Source organism: Nerophis lumbriciformis, linkage group LG13, assembly GCF_033978685.3.
Source record: "Nerophis lumbriciformis linkage group LG13, RoL_Nlum_v2.1, whole genome shotgun sequence".
Classification (NCBI taxonomy): Eukaryota; Metazoa; Chordata; class Actinopteri; order Syngnathiformes; family Syngnathidae; genus Nerophis; species Nerophis lumbriciformis.
Window position 1 is genome coordinate 45,580,421 of NC_084560.2, and position 19,148 is coordinate 45,599,568.

At 41.4% G+C, this 19,148-nt stretch overlaps 1 protein-coding gene across 3 annotated transcripts in view; it reads right to left on the reverse strand.

Moving 5' to 3' along the window:
• Nucleotides 1–19,148, reverse strand: part of dachd (dachshund d) — a 570,949-nt gene that overhangs the window by 75,877 nt on the left and 475,924 nt on the right. The gene's annotated exons all lie outside the window — the stretch shown is intronic.

Sequence of the window (19,148 nt, forward strand, 5' to 3'; positions counted from 1 at the left end):
AGTTTTGTAGGTTTTTTTTTTACATTATTTTTTTGTGTTCGCCCTGAGATGGGTAGGTCGTGAGTTCAAACCCCGGCCAGAGTCATACCAAAGACTATAAAAATGGAAGCCATTACCTCCCTGCTTAACACTCAGCATAAAGGGTTGGAATTAGGGGTTAAATCACCAAAAATGAAACCCGGGTGGGGCCACTGCTGCTGCTCACTGCTCCCCTCACCTCCCAGGGGGTTAACAAGGGGATGGGTCGAATGCAGAGAATAATTTCACCACACGTAGTGTGTGTGTGACTATCATTGGTACTTTAACTTTAAACAAAATAGCAAGGCAAACCCATGTCGCTGCCATCTAGTGGTAAAAACGAGCAAATACTTGTATGGAAATACATTTCTTCTACATTAAAAAACGGTGACGAATGTACATTTTGAAGGGAAGAAAATGAAGATACAATATTACATGAGGTAGTTTTAAAAGAAAAAATATTTTACAGCAGCTTTTGGGAAACTAAGCATTTTTGATTAAATACATTGAGTAGGTTTTTTTAATGACCCCATTATGGGTTAAAGCCACTTATTTATTATCTTCTTGTTTATTCATGTTTTTTTTTCTTCTTCTTCTAAACTCTCCCTTCTGTTTTATGTGCAAAACGCTGCATTTTGTGAACAAGCTCCTGGTGGAAATGTTATCTGACAAGAGGCGCCGTCAGAGCAAAACACGCTGTTTGCTTTTCCCACGGCGTGACAGCTTGTTTCCCGTCGCAACAAAGCCATCAAATATTCCGTCTGATCCAACATTCTGCGGAGGAGCCGGGGAGGCCCCCGACCCACGCCGGAGTTTGTTAAAGCAATGATTTATGATTAATGCCTGCTCGGAATAAGGGGGTTGACAAATCAATTACTAAAGCTAGCCTGTGGAGCTAACGTCCCTCATTGACAAGCTGATTCTATCGGAGGTGGGCGACGTCTAGATCCAACTGAGCGGGTTTTTTTGATCTTTCATCGGATGTTTTATGGAGACTAAATGGGACTTTCATGTTCGTGTAGTAGAGCTTTATTCCTCTTTATGGACAGGTCTCCTTCATTCTAGTTCACTTCTTCACTACGGAGTCATTGGATGTTAGCGTTAGTGGTGATATCACTTAGTGTGCATACAGTCGTGCTCATAAATTTACATACCCTGGGAGAATTGATGATTTCTAGGCCATTCTTCAGAGAATAAAAACAAAAACCTTTCTTCCACTCATGCTTAATGGTTTGTGTGAAGCTATTTCTTGGCAAACAACTGTGTTTACTCTTTTTAAACCAAAATGACAAAAGGAAGTACCCAAATGACCCTGATCAAAAGTTGACTTGAAGAAAAATGGGCTGCATGGTCGAGTCGCCAGAAGAAAGCCACTTCTGCGCAAATGTCACAAAGCATCCCGCTTACATTACGCCAAACAGCGCAGAGACAAGCCTCAAAACTTCTGGAACAAAGTCATTTGGAGTGATGAGACCAAGAAAAATGGGCTGCATGGTCGAGTCGCCAGAAGAAAGCCATTTCTGCGCAAATGTCACAAAGTATCCCGCTTACATTACGCCAAACAGCGCAGAGACAAGCCTCAAAACTTCTGGAACAAAGTAATTTGGAGTGATGAGACCAAAATTTACTCTTTTTAAATCAAAATGACAAAAGAAAGTACCCAAATGACCCCGATCAAAAGATGACTTGAAGAAAAATGGGCTGCATGGTCGAGTCGCCAGAAGAAAGCCATTTCTGCGCAAAAGTCACAAAGTATCCCGCTTACATTACGCCAAACAGCGCAGAGACAAGCCTCAAAACTTCTGGAACAAAGTCATTTGGAGTGATGAGACCAAGAAAAATGGGCTGCATGGTCGAGTCGCCAGAAGAAAGCCATTTCTGCGCAAATGTCACAAAGCATCCCGCTTACATTACGCCAAACAGCGCAGAGACAAGCCTCAAAACTTCTGGAACAAAGTCATTTGGAGTGATGAGACCAAGAAAAATGGGCTGCATGGTCGAGTAGCCAGAAGAAAGCCATTTCTGCGCAAATGTCACAAAGCATCCCGCTTACATTACGCCAAACAGCGCAGAGACAAGCCTCAAAACTTCTGGAACAAAGTCATTTGGAGTGATGAGACCAAGAAAAATGGGCTGCATGGTCGAGCCGCCAGAAGAAAGCCATTTCTGCGCAAATGTCACAAAGCATCCCGCTTACATTACGCCAAACAGCGCAGAGACAAGCCTCAAAACTTCTGGAACAAAGTCATTTGGAGTGATGAGACCAAGAAAAATGGGCTGCATGGTCGAGTCGCCAGAAGAAAGCCATTTCTGCGCAAATGTCACAAAGCATCCCGCTTACATTACGCCAAACGGCGCAGAGACAAGCCTCAAAACTTCTGGAACAAAGTCATTTGGAGTGATGAGACCAAGAAAAATGGGCTGCATGGTCGAGTCGCCAGAAGAAAGCCATTTCTGCGCAAATGTCACAAAGCATCCCGCTTACATTACGCCAAACAGCGCAGAGACAAGCCTCAAAACTTCTGGAACAAAGTCATTTGGAGTGATGAGACCAAAATTTACTCTTTTTAAATCAAAATGACAAAAGAAAGTACCCAAATGACCCAGATCAAAAGATGACTTGAAGAAAAATGGGCTGCATGGTCGAGTCGCCAGAAGAAAGCCATTTCTGCGCAAATGTCACAAAGTATCCCGCTTACATTACGCCAAACAGCGCAGAGACAAGCCTCAAAACTTCTGGAACAAAGTCATTTGGAGTGATGAGACCAAAATTTAACTTTTTTGCCACTCGTCCATGCAGCCCATTTTTCTTCAAGTGCCTCCTTATTGTGCATCTTGAAACAGCCACACCACAATTTTTCAGAGAGTCCTGTATTTCAGCCGAAGTTATTTGTGGATTTTTCTTTGCATCTCAAACAATTTTCGTGGCTGTTGTGGCTGAAATCTTTGCTGGTCTACCTAAATCCCTCATTTTCCACTTCTTAATCAGCGTTAGACATACTTGCCAACCCTCCCGGATTTTCCGGGAGACTCCCGAAATTCAGCGCCTCTCCCGAAAACCTCCCGGGACAAATTTTCTCCCGAAAAACTCCCGAAATTCAGGCGGAGCTGGAGGCTCTGACCCTGATCAAAAGTTGACTTGAAGAAAAATGGGCTGCATGGTCGAGTCGCCAGAAGAAAGCCATTTCTTCGCAAATGTCACAAAGTATCCCGCTTACATTACGCCAAACAGCACAGAGACAAGCCTCAAAACTTCTGGAACAAAGTCATTTGGTGTGATGAGACCAAGAAAAATGGGCTGCATGGTCGAGTCGCCAGAAGAAAGCCATTTCTGCGCAAATGTCACAAAGTATCCCGCTTACATTACGCCAAACAGCGCAGAGACAAGCCTCAAAACTTCTGGAACAAAGTCATTTGGAGTGATGAGACCAAGAAAAATGGGCTGCATGGTCGAGTCGCCAGAAGAAAGCCATTTCTGCGCAAATGTCACAAAGTATCCCGCTTACATTACGCCAAACAGCGCAGAGACTAGCCTCAAAACTTCTGGAACAAAGTCATTTGGAGTGATGAGACCAAGAAAAATGGGCTGCATGGTCGAGTCGCCAGAAGAAAGCCATTTCTGCGCAAATGTCACAAAGTATCCCGCTTACATTACGCCAAACAGCCCAGAGACAAGCCTCAAAACTTCTGGAACAAAGTCATTTGGAGTGATGAGACCAAAATTTAACTTTTTGGCCACTCGTCCATGCAGCCCATTTGTCTTCAAGTGCCTCCTTATTGTGCATCTTGAAACAGCCACACCACAATTTTTCAGAGAGTCCTGTATTTCAGCCGAATTTACATACCCTGGGAGAATTGATGATTTCTTGGCCATTCTTCAGAGAATAAAAACAAAAACCTTTCTTCCACTCATGCTTAATGGTTTGTGTGAAGCTATTTATTGGCAAACAACTGTGTTTACTCTTTTTCAAACAAAATGACAAAAGAAAGTACCCAAATGTCCCTGATCAAAAGTTGACTCGAAGAAAAATGGGCTGCATGGTCGAGTCGCCAGAAGAAAGCCATTTCTGCGCAAATGTCACAAAGTATCCCGCTTACATTACGCCAAACAGCGCAGAGACAAGCCTCAAAACTTCTGGAACAAAGTCATTTGGAGTGATGAGACCAAGAAAAATGGGCTGCATGGTCGAGTCGCCAGAAGAAAGCCATTTCTGCGCAAATGTCACAAAGTATCCCGCTTACATTACGCCAAACAGCGCAGAGACAAGCCTCAAAACTTCTGGAACAAAGTCATTTGGAGTGACGAGACCAAGAAAAATGGGCTGCATGGTCGAGTCGCCAGAAGAAAGCCATTTCTGCGCAAATGTCACAAAGCATCCCGCTTACATTACGCCAAACAGCGCAGAGACAAGCCTCAAAACTTCTGGAACAAAGTCATTTGGAGTGATGAGACCAAGAAAAATGGGCTGCATGGTCGAGTCGCCAGAAGAAAGCCATTTCTGCGCAAATGTCACAAAGTATCCCGCTTACATTACGCCAAACAGCGCAGAGACAAGCCTCAAAACTTCTGGAACAAAGTCATTTGGAGTGATGAGACCAAGAAAAATGGGCTGCATGGTCGAGTCGCCAGAAGAAAGCCATTTCTGCGCAAATGTCAGAAAGTATCCCGCTTACATTACGCCAAACAGCGCAGAGACAAGCCTCAAAACTTCTGGAACAAAGTCATTTGGAGTGATGAGACCAAGAAAAATGGGCTGCATGGTCGAGTCGCCAGAAGAAAGCCATTTCTGCGCAAATGTCACAAAGTATCCCGCTTACATTACGCCAAACAGCGCAGAGACAAGCCTCAAAACTTCTGGAACAAAGTCATTTGGAGTGATGAGACCAAGAAAAATGGGCTGCATGGTCGAGTCGCCAGAAGAAAGCCATTTCTGCGCAAATGTCAGAAAGTATCCCGCTTACATTACGCCAAACAGCGCAGAGACAAGCCTCAAAACTTCTGGAACAAAGTCATTTGGAGTGATGAGACCAAGAAAAATGGGCTGCATGGTCGAGTCGCCAGAAGAAAGCCATTTCTGCGCAAATGTCACAAAGTATCCCGCTTAAACAGCGCAGAGACAAGCCTCAAAACTTCTGGAACAAAGTAATTTGGAGTGATGAGACCAAAATTTAACCTTTTGGCCACTCGTCCATGCAGCCCATTTTTCTTCAAGTGCATCTTGAAACAGCCACACCACAATTTTTCAGAGAGTCCTGTATTTCAGCTGAAGTTATTTGTGGATTTTTCTTTGCATCTCAAACAATTTTCCTGGCTGTTGTGGCTGAAATCTTTGCTGGTCTACCTGAATCCCTCATTTTCCACTTCTTAATCAGCGTTTGACATACTTGCCAACCCTCCCGGATTTTCCGGGAGACTCCCGAAATTCAGCGCCTCTCCCGAAAACCTCCCGGCACAAATTTTTTCCCGAAAAACTCCCGAAATTCAGGCGGAGCTGGAGGCTCTGACCCTGATCAAAAGTTGACTTGAAGAAAAATGGGCTGCATGGTCGAGTCGCCAGAAGAAAGCCATTTCTGCGCAAATGTCACAAAGCATCCCGCTTACATTACGCCAAACAGCGCAGAGACAAGCCTCAAAACTTCTGGAACAAAGTCATTTGGAGTGATGAGACCAAAATTTAACTTTTTGGCCACTCGACCATGCAGCCCATTTTTCTTCAAGTGCCTCCTTATTGTGCATCTTGCATCTCAAACAATTTTCCTGGCTGTTGTGGCTGAAATCTTTGCTGGTCTACCTGAATCCCTCATTTTCCACTTCTTAATCAGCGTTTGACATACTTGCCAACCCTCCCGGATTTTCCGGGAGACTCCCGAAATTCAGCGCCTCTCCCGAAAACCTCCCGGGACAAATTTTCTCCCGAAAAAGTCCCGAAATACAGGCGGAGCTGGAGGCCGACACACAACAACAGCGTCTACCGTAAAGCAGTTGGTCTGCCGTAAACAGCAATGTTGTGACACTTTTAAACAGGACAATACTGCCATCTACTGTACATGCATATGTGACCCACCCATAATGTGTCACATTTTTGTGTTGATTTATTTATTTTATTTTGTGGTTTGAATTCGTTTTTTGGAGCTGTCATTACACATTTATCAGTATTCACATTGGTCAGTAGGGGGCAGTAGGGCGTTTCTTCCCAATTGAATGCTATATCACCTGCAGACCGGAAGTGTCTTGTCATTCTGATGAGCGCGACCAGTCTGTGAACAATTGAAACGTCCTGTGTGCTTTTTCCTCCTGTATAACAGGCTAGTTTTGGTGAATCAACTCACTGAATAATATCCATGTGATCTTTATAAGTTTAAGTACACATTCTGATGGTGGAGCCTAACTCTAAAGTGTTTGTGAGTTGTAGTTTGTAAATGAACACTGAAATTCAAGTATTTATTTTATATATATATATATATATATTGGAGATGCGCGGTTTGCGGGCACAACCGCGGAGATCGGGCGGATGAAATTAAAAAAAATTAGATTTTATCCGCGGGTCGGGTCGGGTCGGGTCGGGCGGTTGAAATAAAAAAAAATTTGATTTTAAATAGATTCAGGCGGGTGGCAGTTAAACCAATTGGGAAATATATATACATAGTTAAATGTTGTTACCCACATACGAAAAACGAGCAGGCACCTGCAGCAAATGCCACAACAGAAGAAAAAAAAAAAAAGAGATGGACACTTTTACGGAGCGGAGAAGGCCCCCGACGCCTCGCCGGGGTCCGGGACCGAGGCCCCTTCCCCCGAGAGGGCCCCACCGCGAGCCGTAGCTTAGGCGATCCGCGAGAAGGGCCCGACGCACGTCCAGGGTCACCACCGCGCCCACCGCACCGACACCCCGCCTCGTCCGCCTTCGCCGCGGCCGGCGTCACGCGCAGCAGGTAAGCAGCTTACCTGCCTGCCACCCCCGTGGCCGGGGGCTCGTAACAGGGGTCACTCCGCGCGCTCCGCCCGCGCAGCTTACCTGCCCGCCACCCCTGTTGCCGGGGGCGCGTAACAGGGGTCACTCCGCGCGCAGTGCGCTCACGAAAGGGGTGGGGCTCACCCTGGTTGATATAGACAGCAGGACGGTGGCCATGGACGTCGGAACCCGCTAAGGAGTGTGTAACAACCCACCTGCCGAATCAACTAGCCCTGAAAATGGATGGCGCTGGAGCGTTGGGCCCATACCCGGCCGTCGCCGGCAGCGAGATGCGCTTGGAGGTGCGCTCAGCGCGGCTCCCATATGATTGCGCACTGGTGTGCGTCTGGGTCGTGACAGCGTGGCACGCGAATGTCTGTGCTGCATTGGATCAGTCTCCTTTCTTTAACAGGCAAAAGCTTTATAACCTCACTAATGCCTTGCATCGTCTATATTAGATATATAACAACGGGCGGGTGCGGGCGGATGGCGGGCGGGTGCGGTTCTGATCAAATGTTACATCGGGTGGATGGCGGATGGTTGACGACTTTCTGATGCGGTTGCGGATGAAATAATTGCCTATCCGCGCATCTCTAATATATATATATATATATATATATAGCTAAAATTCACTGAAAGTCAAGTATTTTTTATATATATATATATATTTTAACCACGCCCTCAACCACACCCCACCCCCGACCACGCCCCCGCCCCACCCCCCACCTCCCGAAATCGGAGGTCTCAAGGTTGGCAAGTATGGCGTTTGAACACTGCTGATTGGCATTCTCAATTCCTTGGATATCTTTTTATACCCCTTTCCTGTTTTATGCAGTTCAATTACCTTTTCTCGCAGATCCTTTGGCAATTCTTTTGCCTTCCCCATGATTCAGAATCCAGAAACATCTGTGCAGCACTGGATGAAAGATGCAATGGTTTGTCAGAAGCCCGGAAACTCACTCACCTTTTATACACACACATTAATTACAAACAAACATGTCACAGGTGAGGATTGGAACCCTTGATTAGCCATTCGAACCTGTTGGTGTCAACTTTTGTGCATGTTATCAGATCAAAGTCACTGGGGTATGTCAACTTTTGATCAGGGTCATTTGGGTACTTTCTTCTGTCATTTTGATTTAAAAAGAGTACATTTTGGTCTCATCACTCCAAATTACTTTGTTCCAGAAGTTTTGAGGCTTGTCCCTGTGCTGTTTGGCGTAATGTAAGCGGGATACTTTGTGACATTTGCGCAGAAATGGCTTTCTTCTGGCGACTCGACCATGCAGCCCATTTTTCTTGGTCTCATCACTCCAAATGACTTTGTTCCAGAAGTTTTGAGGCTAGTCTCTGCGCTGTTTGGCGTAATGTAAGCGGGATACTTTGTGACATTTGCGCAGAAATGGCTTTCTTCTGGCGACTCGACCATGCAGCCCATTTTTCTTCAAGTCAACTTTTGATCAGGGTCATTTGGGTACTTTCTTCTGTCATTTTGATTTAAAAAGAGTAAATTTTGGTCTCATCACTCCAAATTACTTTGTTCCAGAAATTTTGAAGCTAGTCTCTGTGCTGTTTGGCGTAATGTAAGCGGGACACTTTGTGACATTTGTGCAGAAATGGCTTTCTTCTGGCGACTCGACCATGCAGCCCATTTTTCTTCAAGTCAACTGTTGATCGGGGTCATTTGGGTACTTTCTTCTGTCATTTTGATTTAAAAAGAGTAAATTTTGGTCTCATCACTCCAAATGACTTTGTTCCAGAAGTTTTGAGGCTAGTCTCTGCGCTGTTTGGCGTAATGTAAGCGGGATACTTTGTGACATTTGCGCAGAAATGGCGTTCTTCTGGCGACTCGACCATGCAGCCCATTTTTCTTCAAGTAAACTTTTGATCGGGGTCATTTGGGTACTTTCTTTTGTCATTTTGATTGAAAAAGAGTAAACACAGTTGTTTGCCAATAAATAGCTTCACACAACCATTAAGCATGAGTGGAAGAAAGGTTTTTGTGTTGTCATTCATATTCTCTGAAGAATGGCCAAAAAAAATAAAAATTCTCCCAGGGTACCATACCATACCATACCATACCAACTTTATTTATAAAGCCCTTTAAAAAAGGGTATGTAAACTTATGAGCACAACTGTATATGGCAATCACTGCACGCCAGGGGTCCCAAACTATGGCACTCGGGAAGTCTCAATTTTTTTTTTTTTAATTTGTCCGACCGCTTCTGTGTTAGCTACCTCTCTTTGTTTATAATGTCTATTTTCTGCTGTTTTAGGCTGCCTTTTTGTTTTGTTTTTGCTGCAGCCGTTACATATCCTGTAATATTTTACTTAAGGGGTGTACAACTTATTTGAGCTCAGGGGCCGGACTATTAAAATCATGGCATTGAAACTAAAAAATAAAGACAACTTAAATTGTTTTCTTTTTCTTACTTTGACACAAAAATAGAACAAACACATTCTAAAAATTTTACAATAAAAGTATAGAAACAAATACCCAGCAGCGGTAAAATTTAGATCAACTGTCCCCAAATTACGGCCCGCCAGCATCCAAAATCCGGCCCATGGGAAGTCTCAAGTATTTTTAGTTTTTTTTTATTTGTCCTTTCTAATCTATTATTTAGCACTTGTTACTCTCGGGGTCTCCTCGCCGCTCAGGCAAATCATATTGTCTAAAAATGCATTTTCCCATCGATAACGTGCCGCAGCGGAGGGCGAGCGTGCGGCAAGTGCGCACTCTTTTAGTCAATTATGTATATATATATATATATATATATATATATATATATATATATATATATATATATATATATATATATATATATATATACATATATATATGTATGTATGTATGTATGTATGTATATATATATATATATATATATATATATATATATATATATATATATATATATATATGTATGTATGTATATATATATGTATGTATATATATATATATATATAAATAAATATATATATATATATATATATATATATATATATATATATATATATATATATATATATATATATATATATATATAAAGGATGTCCGATAATGGCTTTTTGCCGATATCCAATATTTAGTCAATTATGTATGTATGTATGTATGTATGTATGTATATATATATATATATATATATATATATATATATATATATATATATATATATATATATATATATATATATATATATATATATATATATATATATATATATATATATACATATATAAAGGATGTCCGATAATGGCTTTTTGCCGATATCCAATATTCCGATATTGTCCGTTACCGATATCAACCGATATATACAGTCGTGGAATTAACACATTATTATGCCTAATTTGGACAACCAGGTATGGTGAAGATAAGGTACGGATGGATGGATGGACTTTTAAAAAAAATTAATAAAATAAAATAAGATAAATAAATTAAAAACATTTTCTTGAATAAAAAAAGAAACAATATAAAAACAGTTACATAGAAACTAGTAATGAATGAAAATGAGTAAAATGAAGTGTTAAAGGTTAGTACTATTAGTGGAGCAGCAGCACGCACAATCATGTGTGCTTACGGACTGTATCCCTTGCAGACTGTATTGATATATATTGATATATAATGTAAGAACCAACGCCGACGCACGTCCAGGGTCACCACCGCGCCCACCGCACCGACACCCCGCCTCGTCCGCCTTCGCCGCGGCCGGCGTCATGCGCAGCAGGTAAGCAGCTTACCTGCCCGCCACCCCCGTGGCCGGGGGCTCGTAACAGGGGTCACTCCGCGCGCTCCGCCCGCGCAGCTTACCTGCCCGCCACCCCTGTTGCTGGGGGCGCGTAACAGGGGTCACTCCGCGCGCAGTGCGCTCACGAAAGGGGTGGGGCTCACCCTGGTTGATATAGACAGCAGCTGGACGGTGGCCATGGAAGTTGGAACCCGCTAAGGAGTGTGTAACAACCCACCTGCCGAATCAACTAGCCCTGAAAATGGATGGCGCTGGAGCGTCGGGCCCATACGCGGCCGTCGCCGGCAGCGAGACGCGCTTGGAGGTGCGCTCAGCGCGGCTCCCATATGATTGCGCACTGGTGTGCGTCTGGGCCGTGACAGCGTGGCACGCGAATGTCTGTGCTGCATTGGATCAGTCTCCTTTCTTTAACAGGCAAAAGCTTTATAACCTCACTAATGCCTTGCATCGTCTATATTAGATATATAACAACGGGCGGGTGCGGGCGGTTGCGGTTCTGATCAAATGTTAGGTCGGGTGGATGGCGGATGGTTGACGACTTTCTGATGCGGTTGCGGATGAAATAATTGCCTATCCGCGCATCTCTAATATATATATATATATACACACACACACACACACACACACACACACACACATATATATATATATATATATATATATACATATATATATATATATATATATATATATATACACACATATATATATATATATATATATACACACACACACATTTTTTTTAACCCAATGGGGACCCCCCCGAGTCAAAAAGTTTGGGGACCCCCGGTTTACAACTTCACCAGAGCATTATGGTATTTTTTTTTTTTTTTTTTTGTCATAAAAAAATACAATCATGTGTGCTTACGGACTGTATCCCTTGCAGACTGTATTGATATATATTGATATATAATGTAGGAACCACAATATTAATAACAGAAAGAAACAACCCTTTTGTGTGAATGAGTGTAAATGGGGGAGGGAGGTTTTTTGGGTTGGTGCACTAATTGTAAGTGTATCTTGTGTTTTTTATGTTGATTTAATAAAAAAAAAAATAAAAACATTTATTTATTTTTTATTTTTTCTTGTGCGGCCTGGTACTAATCCATCCACGGACCGGTACCACTCATGTAGACCACAAGGAAGTGTTTTACATTTAGAAAACAATCATAAAAATTAGAGATGACAATAAATGCTTTAAAATGTAATATCGGAAATTATCTGTATCATTTTATTTTTTTTTTAATTATCGGCATCGTTTTTTTTTTTTTTTTTTTTTTTTTTTAATTAAATCAACATAAAAAACACAAAATAGTGCACCAACCCAAAAAATCTCCCTCCCCCATTTACACTCATTCACACAAAAGGGTTGTTTCTTTCTGTTATTAATATTGTGGTTCCTACATTATATATCTGTCATGTCTGTGTAATCATGTTTTTGTCTTAGTCATGTTTTGTTTAGTTTCTGGCTTTTCACTCCCTTGTCTTGTTTGCATGATTACCCATTAGTTTCACCTGTTCCACGTTTGGACTTTTTCTGCACTTTTGTTTTGTCACCATAGCAACCCATTAGTTTTCACCTGTCACGTCACGCACCTGTTTCACGTCTTGAGTCACGCACCTGCTTTCACTAATCATGTCCGTAGTATTTAAGTTCATTGTTTTCAGTTTGTCGTTCTGACGACCTCCCCACATTTAGGCTCTGTCCATTCTTCCCATGTCCATTCTTCATGCAACTATTTTTGTCCAAGCCAAGTAAGTTTTTGTTCCATGTCTATAGTCTTTTTGGTTTCATAGTTTATTCTCCGCCACTGCGCTCGCTTTTCGTTTGCACTTTTTTTTGATATATTAATAAATCATGTACCTTCATTCCCGTCTCGCCCGAGCCAACTTTCCGTTGCATCCCGGAAAAGCACACACCCAAGACCAAGTCTTGACGATATCAATATATATCAATACAGTCTGCAAGGGATACAGTCCGTAAGCACACACTGCTGGTCCACTAATAGTACTAACCTTTAACACTTCATTTTACTCATTTTCATTCATTACTGTTTTCTATGTAACTGTTTTTATATTGTTTTACTTTCTTTTTTATTCAAGAATTTTTTTTACATTTATTTATCTTATTTAATTAATTTTTTTTAAAAAGGTCCTTATCTTCACCATACCTGGTTGTCCAAATTAGGCATAATAATGTGTTAATTCCACCACTGTATATATCGGTATCGGTAATTAAGAGTTGGACAATATCGGAATATCGGCAAAAAAAGCCATTATCGGACATCCCTAATAATAATAATATGACTCCTTTAATGCGCTTTATATATGAAAAAATATAAAAAAAATAGACCATTCATCGGCAGTGCCCTATGGCCTAGAAAATAAATGTTATAGTCGTGGAAAAACATAGATGTCAATATGTTATGATGAGATATTATTATAATATATTGATCCCTGCCTGTGTGGCTTACTTTATAGACGTGTTTTCTATTGCCTGGGTGGCATTTTGCTTTATCACCGCCCGTGTAGCGCCGGTATTTTGTATAGGACGCTCTATAAAGTAAAGCAGTGATAAATAACACATCATCATATTGATACGAGCCCGTAAATGTGTTTGTGCTTCAAAACGAGGCACTCTTACCGTGCAGAAGCATGTTAGAGGTCCCAATTAGAAGCGCGGAAACAAACGAGATGATTTGGTGTACACGAGGTGATGGCGCTCCTAATAAGAGACGATTATGAGCCAGAAATTGAACTTTTAACGCGAGGTGGAGCGTCTCTCGTCGTGCGTTCAGTCGCCGCCAAGACACACGCAAAGACTTCCGCTCGGGAGGAAGATATCTTGTCCCTTTTATGCGGCTTCATGTCATATTTATTGCATAAAGGTCAGAGTGTTCATTTGTTCAAAGTCAGCATTTTCCCCTCGCTCATATCCGCCGTTGTAATAAATGCAGAGGACTGTGTCATTATCGGACCTGGGAGGATTACAGGCTCGCCCGACTGTGATCGCCGCATAAAAGCGTGCACCGCTTCTTTTTTTTTTTGTTTCCGCTTTTTCTCCACCAGCTCTTAAAAAAAAAAAAAAAAAAAGGGAAAGGGATGCGAGATAAAATGGATGTTTTGTGGAAGAGAGGGCAGCATCACAAAGCTCATCTATTCACTCTCAATCCAAACTGTACAACTCATCTCTGAGGCATGATGTCTCCAAGGTACGGAAAACAGTCGAAAAAACGGAAAATAACAGAGATGATTTGACTCGGTGTTTGAGAAAATGGCGGATTGCTTCCCGATGTGACGCCACGTTGTGACGTCATCGCTCCGAGAGCGAATATTAGAAAGGCGTTTAATTCGCCAAAATTCACCCATTTAGAGTTCGGAAATCGGTTAAAAAAATATATGGTCTTTTTTCTGCAACATCAAGGTATATATTGACGCTTACATAGGTCTGCTGATAATGTTCCCCTTTAATTCCACCAATGACTGAATAAAAACAAAAAATAAATACATGTAAAACCAATATATACAGGTAAAAGCCAGTAAATTAGAATATTTTGAAAAACTTGATTTATTTCAGTAATTGCATTCAAAAGGTGTAACTTGTACATTATATTTATTCATTGCACACAGACTGATGCATTCAAATGTTTATTTCATTTAATTTTGATGATTTGAAGTGGCAACAAATGAAAATCCAAAATTCCGTGTGTCACAAAATTAGAATATTACTTAAGGCTAATACAAAAAAGGGATTTTTAGAAATGTTGGCCAACTGAAAAGTATGAAAATGAAAAATATGAGCATGTACAATACTCAATACTTGGTTGGAGCTCCTTTTGCCTCAATTACTGCGTTAATGCGGCGTGGCATGGAGTCGATGAGTTTCTGGCACTGCTCAGGTGTTATGAGAGCCCAGGTTGCTCTGATAGTGGCCTTCAACTCTTCTGCGTTTTTGGGTCTGGCATTCTGCATCTTCCTTTTCACAATACCCCACAGATTTTCTATGGGGCTAAGGTCAGGGGAGTTGGCGGGCCAATTTAGAACAGAAATACCATGGTCCGTAAACCAGGCACGGGTAGATTTTGCGCTGTGTGCAGGCGCTAAGTCCTGTTGGAACTTGAAATCTCCATCTCCATAGAGCAGGTCAGCAGCAGGAAGCATGAAGTGCTCTAAAACTTGCTGGTAGACGGCTGCATTGACCCTGGATCTCAGGAAACAGAGTGGACCGACACCAGCAGATGACATGGCACCCCAAACCATCACCCAACCATGCAAATTTTGCATTTCCTTTGGAAATCGAGGTCCCAGAGTCTGGAGGAAGACAGGAGAGGCACAGGATCCACGTTGCCTGAAGTCTAGTGTAAAGTTTCCACCATCAGTGATGGTTTGGGGTGCCATGTTCTTATCTGTACTGTAAAGTTCAAATTTGAATGACAATAAAAGGAAGTCTAAGTCTATACTGACATATTATATTGTATAAATGTTATATATTGTATATTATACAATATATAACATTTACCATGTGTAATATTACAGTATATGTAACAGCTGCAGCATAAAATAGAGAGTAGATCCAGAAGAAAATATACATTATAAACAATGGAAAAATGTGGAATTTTTGAAGCGTGAAAATATAGCAGCCTGTATGTCCTGAATGTTGGAATGGTGAGCATTTGTGAAGGAACATTCCTCCAGTCATTTCAACAGGGAATTGTCTTTAGAATTTCAAAATACTTGGCTCTCCTTTGGCTCAAAATAGCCAGTTTACTCGGCACATTTTTCATGGCCTGAAAATTCCCGGTTTTGCTCAAATAAAAAGTTTTCCGTGGCAATTTTCATATTTTTACCCTATCAAAACCATTGGAAAATCAAAACATTCCGCTTATTAGGACGTTCAAGTGACAAGTTTCCACATTCTCAACATTTTTGCTTTTGCCATTATTCCTAATTTTACCTGACAAATATTATTCCTGATATTAATGGAAAATGTTTCCAAATATGTGGAATTATGTGAAAATCAAGAATTTTTGGACAAACCAACAAGAACAGAAACACCATAACAAGTATTAGCATTAGCGCTGGCGTGTTTACATGCTAGCTGTGTTAGCCTCTCCGCTAATCCAGCGCAGATGTACTTGATTCGGCGATGTGGAGGAAATCAATTACACAATAAAACATTGCGAGACAAACCGACAAGAACAGAAATACCATAACAAGTATTAGCATTAGCGCTGGCGTGTTTACATGCTAGCTGTGTTAGCCTCGCCGCTAATCCAGCGCGGATGTACTTGACTCTGCGATGTGGAGAAAATCAATTACACAATAAAACATTGTGCGACAAACCGACAAGAACAGACATCCATAACAAAGTATTAGCATTAGCGCTGGCGTGTTTACATGCTAGCTGCTAAAAAAAACACATTGTGAATAATAGGGCAACGTATTACAAAAAGTTGAGTTCCCCTTTAAGCGAGCTGAATGGTTGGACTTGACAATGTGGGGCAAGGAAAAATTTTTTGTGGAACGACGAAAAAAACGGGCAATTTATGGAATGTTAATTGAAAATATCCTAATATTTGACATTTGCTTTGATTGGTTAGAAAAGTGCGCAAACTGAAAAATAGGCGAAAAACAGAATTGAGTTGAAGTTACACAATAAAACATCGTGCGACAAACCGACAAGAACAGAAATACCATAACAAGTATTAGCATTAGCGCTGGCGTGTTTACATGCTAGCTGTGTTAGCCTCGTGGCTAATCAAGCGCGGATGTACTTGATTCTGCAAAGTGGAGAAAATCAATTACACAATAAAACATCGTGCGACAAACCAACAACAACAGTCATTTACAACAAGTATTAGCATTAGCGCTGGCGTGTTTACATGCTAGCTGTGTTAGCCTCGTCGCTAATCTAGCGCGGATGTACTTGATTCAGCGATGTGGAGAAAATCAACTACACAATAAAACATCGTGCGACAAACCGACGAGAACAGAAATCCATAACAATTATTAGCATTAGTGCTGGCGTGTTTACATGCTAGCTGCTAAAAAAAAACCCATGTGTTCTTGTCTCACATAAAGATTGTGAATAATAGGGCAACGTTTTACAAAAAGTTGAGTTCCCCTTTAAGCGAGCTGAATGGTTGGACTTGACAATGTGGGGCAAGGAAAATTTTTTTGTGGAACGAAGAAAAAAACGGGCAATTTATGGAATGTTAATTGAAAATATCCTAATATTTGACATTTGCTTTGATTGGTTAGAAAAGTGCGCAAACTGAAAAATAGGCGAAAAACAGAATTGAGTTGAAGTTACACAATAAAACATCGTGCGACAAACCGACAAGAACAGAAATACCATAACAAGTATTAGCATTAGCGCTGGCGTGTTTACATGCTAGCTGTGTTAGCCTCGTCGCTAATCCAGCGCGGATGTACTTGATTCGGCGATGTGGAGGAAATCAATTACACAATAAAACATCGTGCGACAAACCGACAAGAACAGAAATCATAACAATTATTAGCATTAGCGTTGGCGTGTTTACATGCTAGCTGTGTTAGCCTCGCCGCTAATCCAGCGCAGATGTACTTGATTTGGCGATGTGGAGGAAATCAATTACACAATAAAACATTGTGAGACAAACCAACAAAAACAGACATCCATAGCAAAGTATTAGCATTAGCGCTGGCGTGTTTACATGCTAGCTGCTAAAAAAACACATGTGTTCTTGTCTCACATAAAGATTGTGAATAATAGGGCAACGTTTTACAAAAAGTTGAGTTCCCCTTTAAGCGAGCTGAATGGTTGGACTTGACAATGTGGGGCAAGGAACATTTTTTTGTGGAACGACGAAAAAAACGGGCAATTTATGGAATGTTAATTGAAAATATCCTAATATTTGACATTTGCTTTGATTGGTTAGAAAAGTGCGCAAACTGAAAAATAGGCGAAAAACAGAATTGAGTTGAAGTTACACAATAAAACAAACCGACAAGAACAGAAAATACCATAACAAGTATTAGCATTAGCGCTGGCGTGTTTACATGCTAGCTGTGTTAGCCTCGCCGCTAATCCAGCGCGGATTTACTTGATTCTGCGAAGTGGAGAAAATCATTTACACAATAAAACATCGTGCGACAAACCGACAAGAACAGAAATCCATAACAATTATTAGCATTAGCGCTGGCGTGTTTACATGCTAGCTGTGTTAGCCTCGCCGCTAATCCAGCGCGGATGTGCTTGATTCGGCGATGTGAAGGACATCAACTACACAATGAAACATCGTGCGACAAACAGACAAGAACAGAAATACCATAACAAGTATTAGCATTAGCGCTGGCGTGTTTACATGCTAGCTGAGTTAGCCTCATCGCTAATCCAGCGCGGATGCACTTGACTCGGCGATGTGGAGAAAATCAATTACACAATAAAACATCGTGCGACAAACCGACAAAAACAGACATCCATAACAAAGTATTAGCATTAGCGCTGGCGTGTTTACATGCTAGCTACTAAAAAAACACATGTGTTCTTGTCTCACATAAAGATTGTGAATAATAGGGCAACGTTTTACAAAAAGTTGAGTTCCCCTTTAAGCGAGCTGAATGGTTGGACTTGACAATGTGGGGCAAGGAACATTTTTTTGTGGAACGACGAAAAAAACGGGCAATTTATGGAATGTTAATTGAAAATATCCTAATATTTGACATTTGCTTTGATGGGTTAGAAAAGTGCGCAAACTGAAAATAGGCAAAAAACAGAATTGAGTTGAAGTTACACAATAAAACAAACCGACAAGAACAGAAAATACCATAACAAGTATTAGCATTAGCGCTGGCGTGTTTACATGCTAGCTGTGTTAGCCTCGCCGCTAATCCAGCGCGGATGTACTTGATTCGGCGATGTGGAGGAAATCAACTACACAATAAAACATCGTGCGACAAACCAACAACAACAGTCATTTACAACAAGTATTAGCATTAGCGCTGGCGTGTTTACATGCTAGCTGTGTTAGCCTCGCCGCTAATCCAGCGCGGATGTACTTGATTCAGCGATGTGGAGGAAATCAATTACACAATAAAACATCGTGCGACAAACCGACAAGAACTGAAATCCATAACAATTATTAGCATTAGCGCTGGCGTGTTTACATGCTAGCTGTGTTAGCCTCGCCGCTAATCCAGCGCGGATGTACTTGACTCGGCGATGTGGAGAAAATGGACAGGCACAAAACGAGGATGAAGAAGTTGAAGAGGATTATGGCGGCACTCTGCAAAGCCATTAGTCGCGTTCACTATTAGACAAAAATACTTAAGGGGCCTTTTAATCGCGGCGACGTGTTAAACGCGCGGAAATCTGTTTTGATAACATTATTCGCGAGGCGGCGGAATTAATAACGCTTCATTTGCGGAGAGAAAGAAAAGCTGGCAGTGGTAT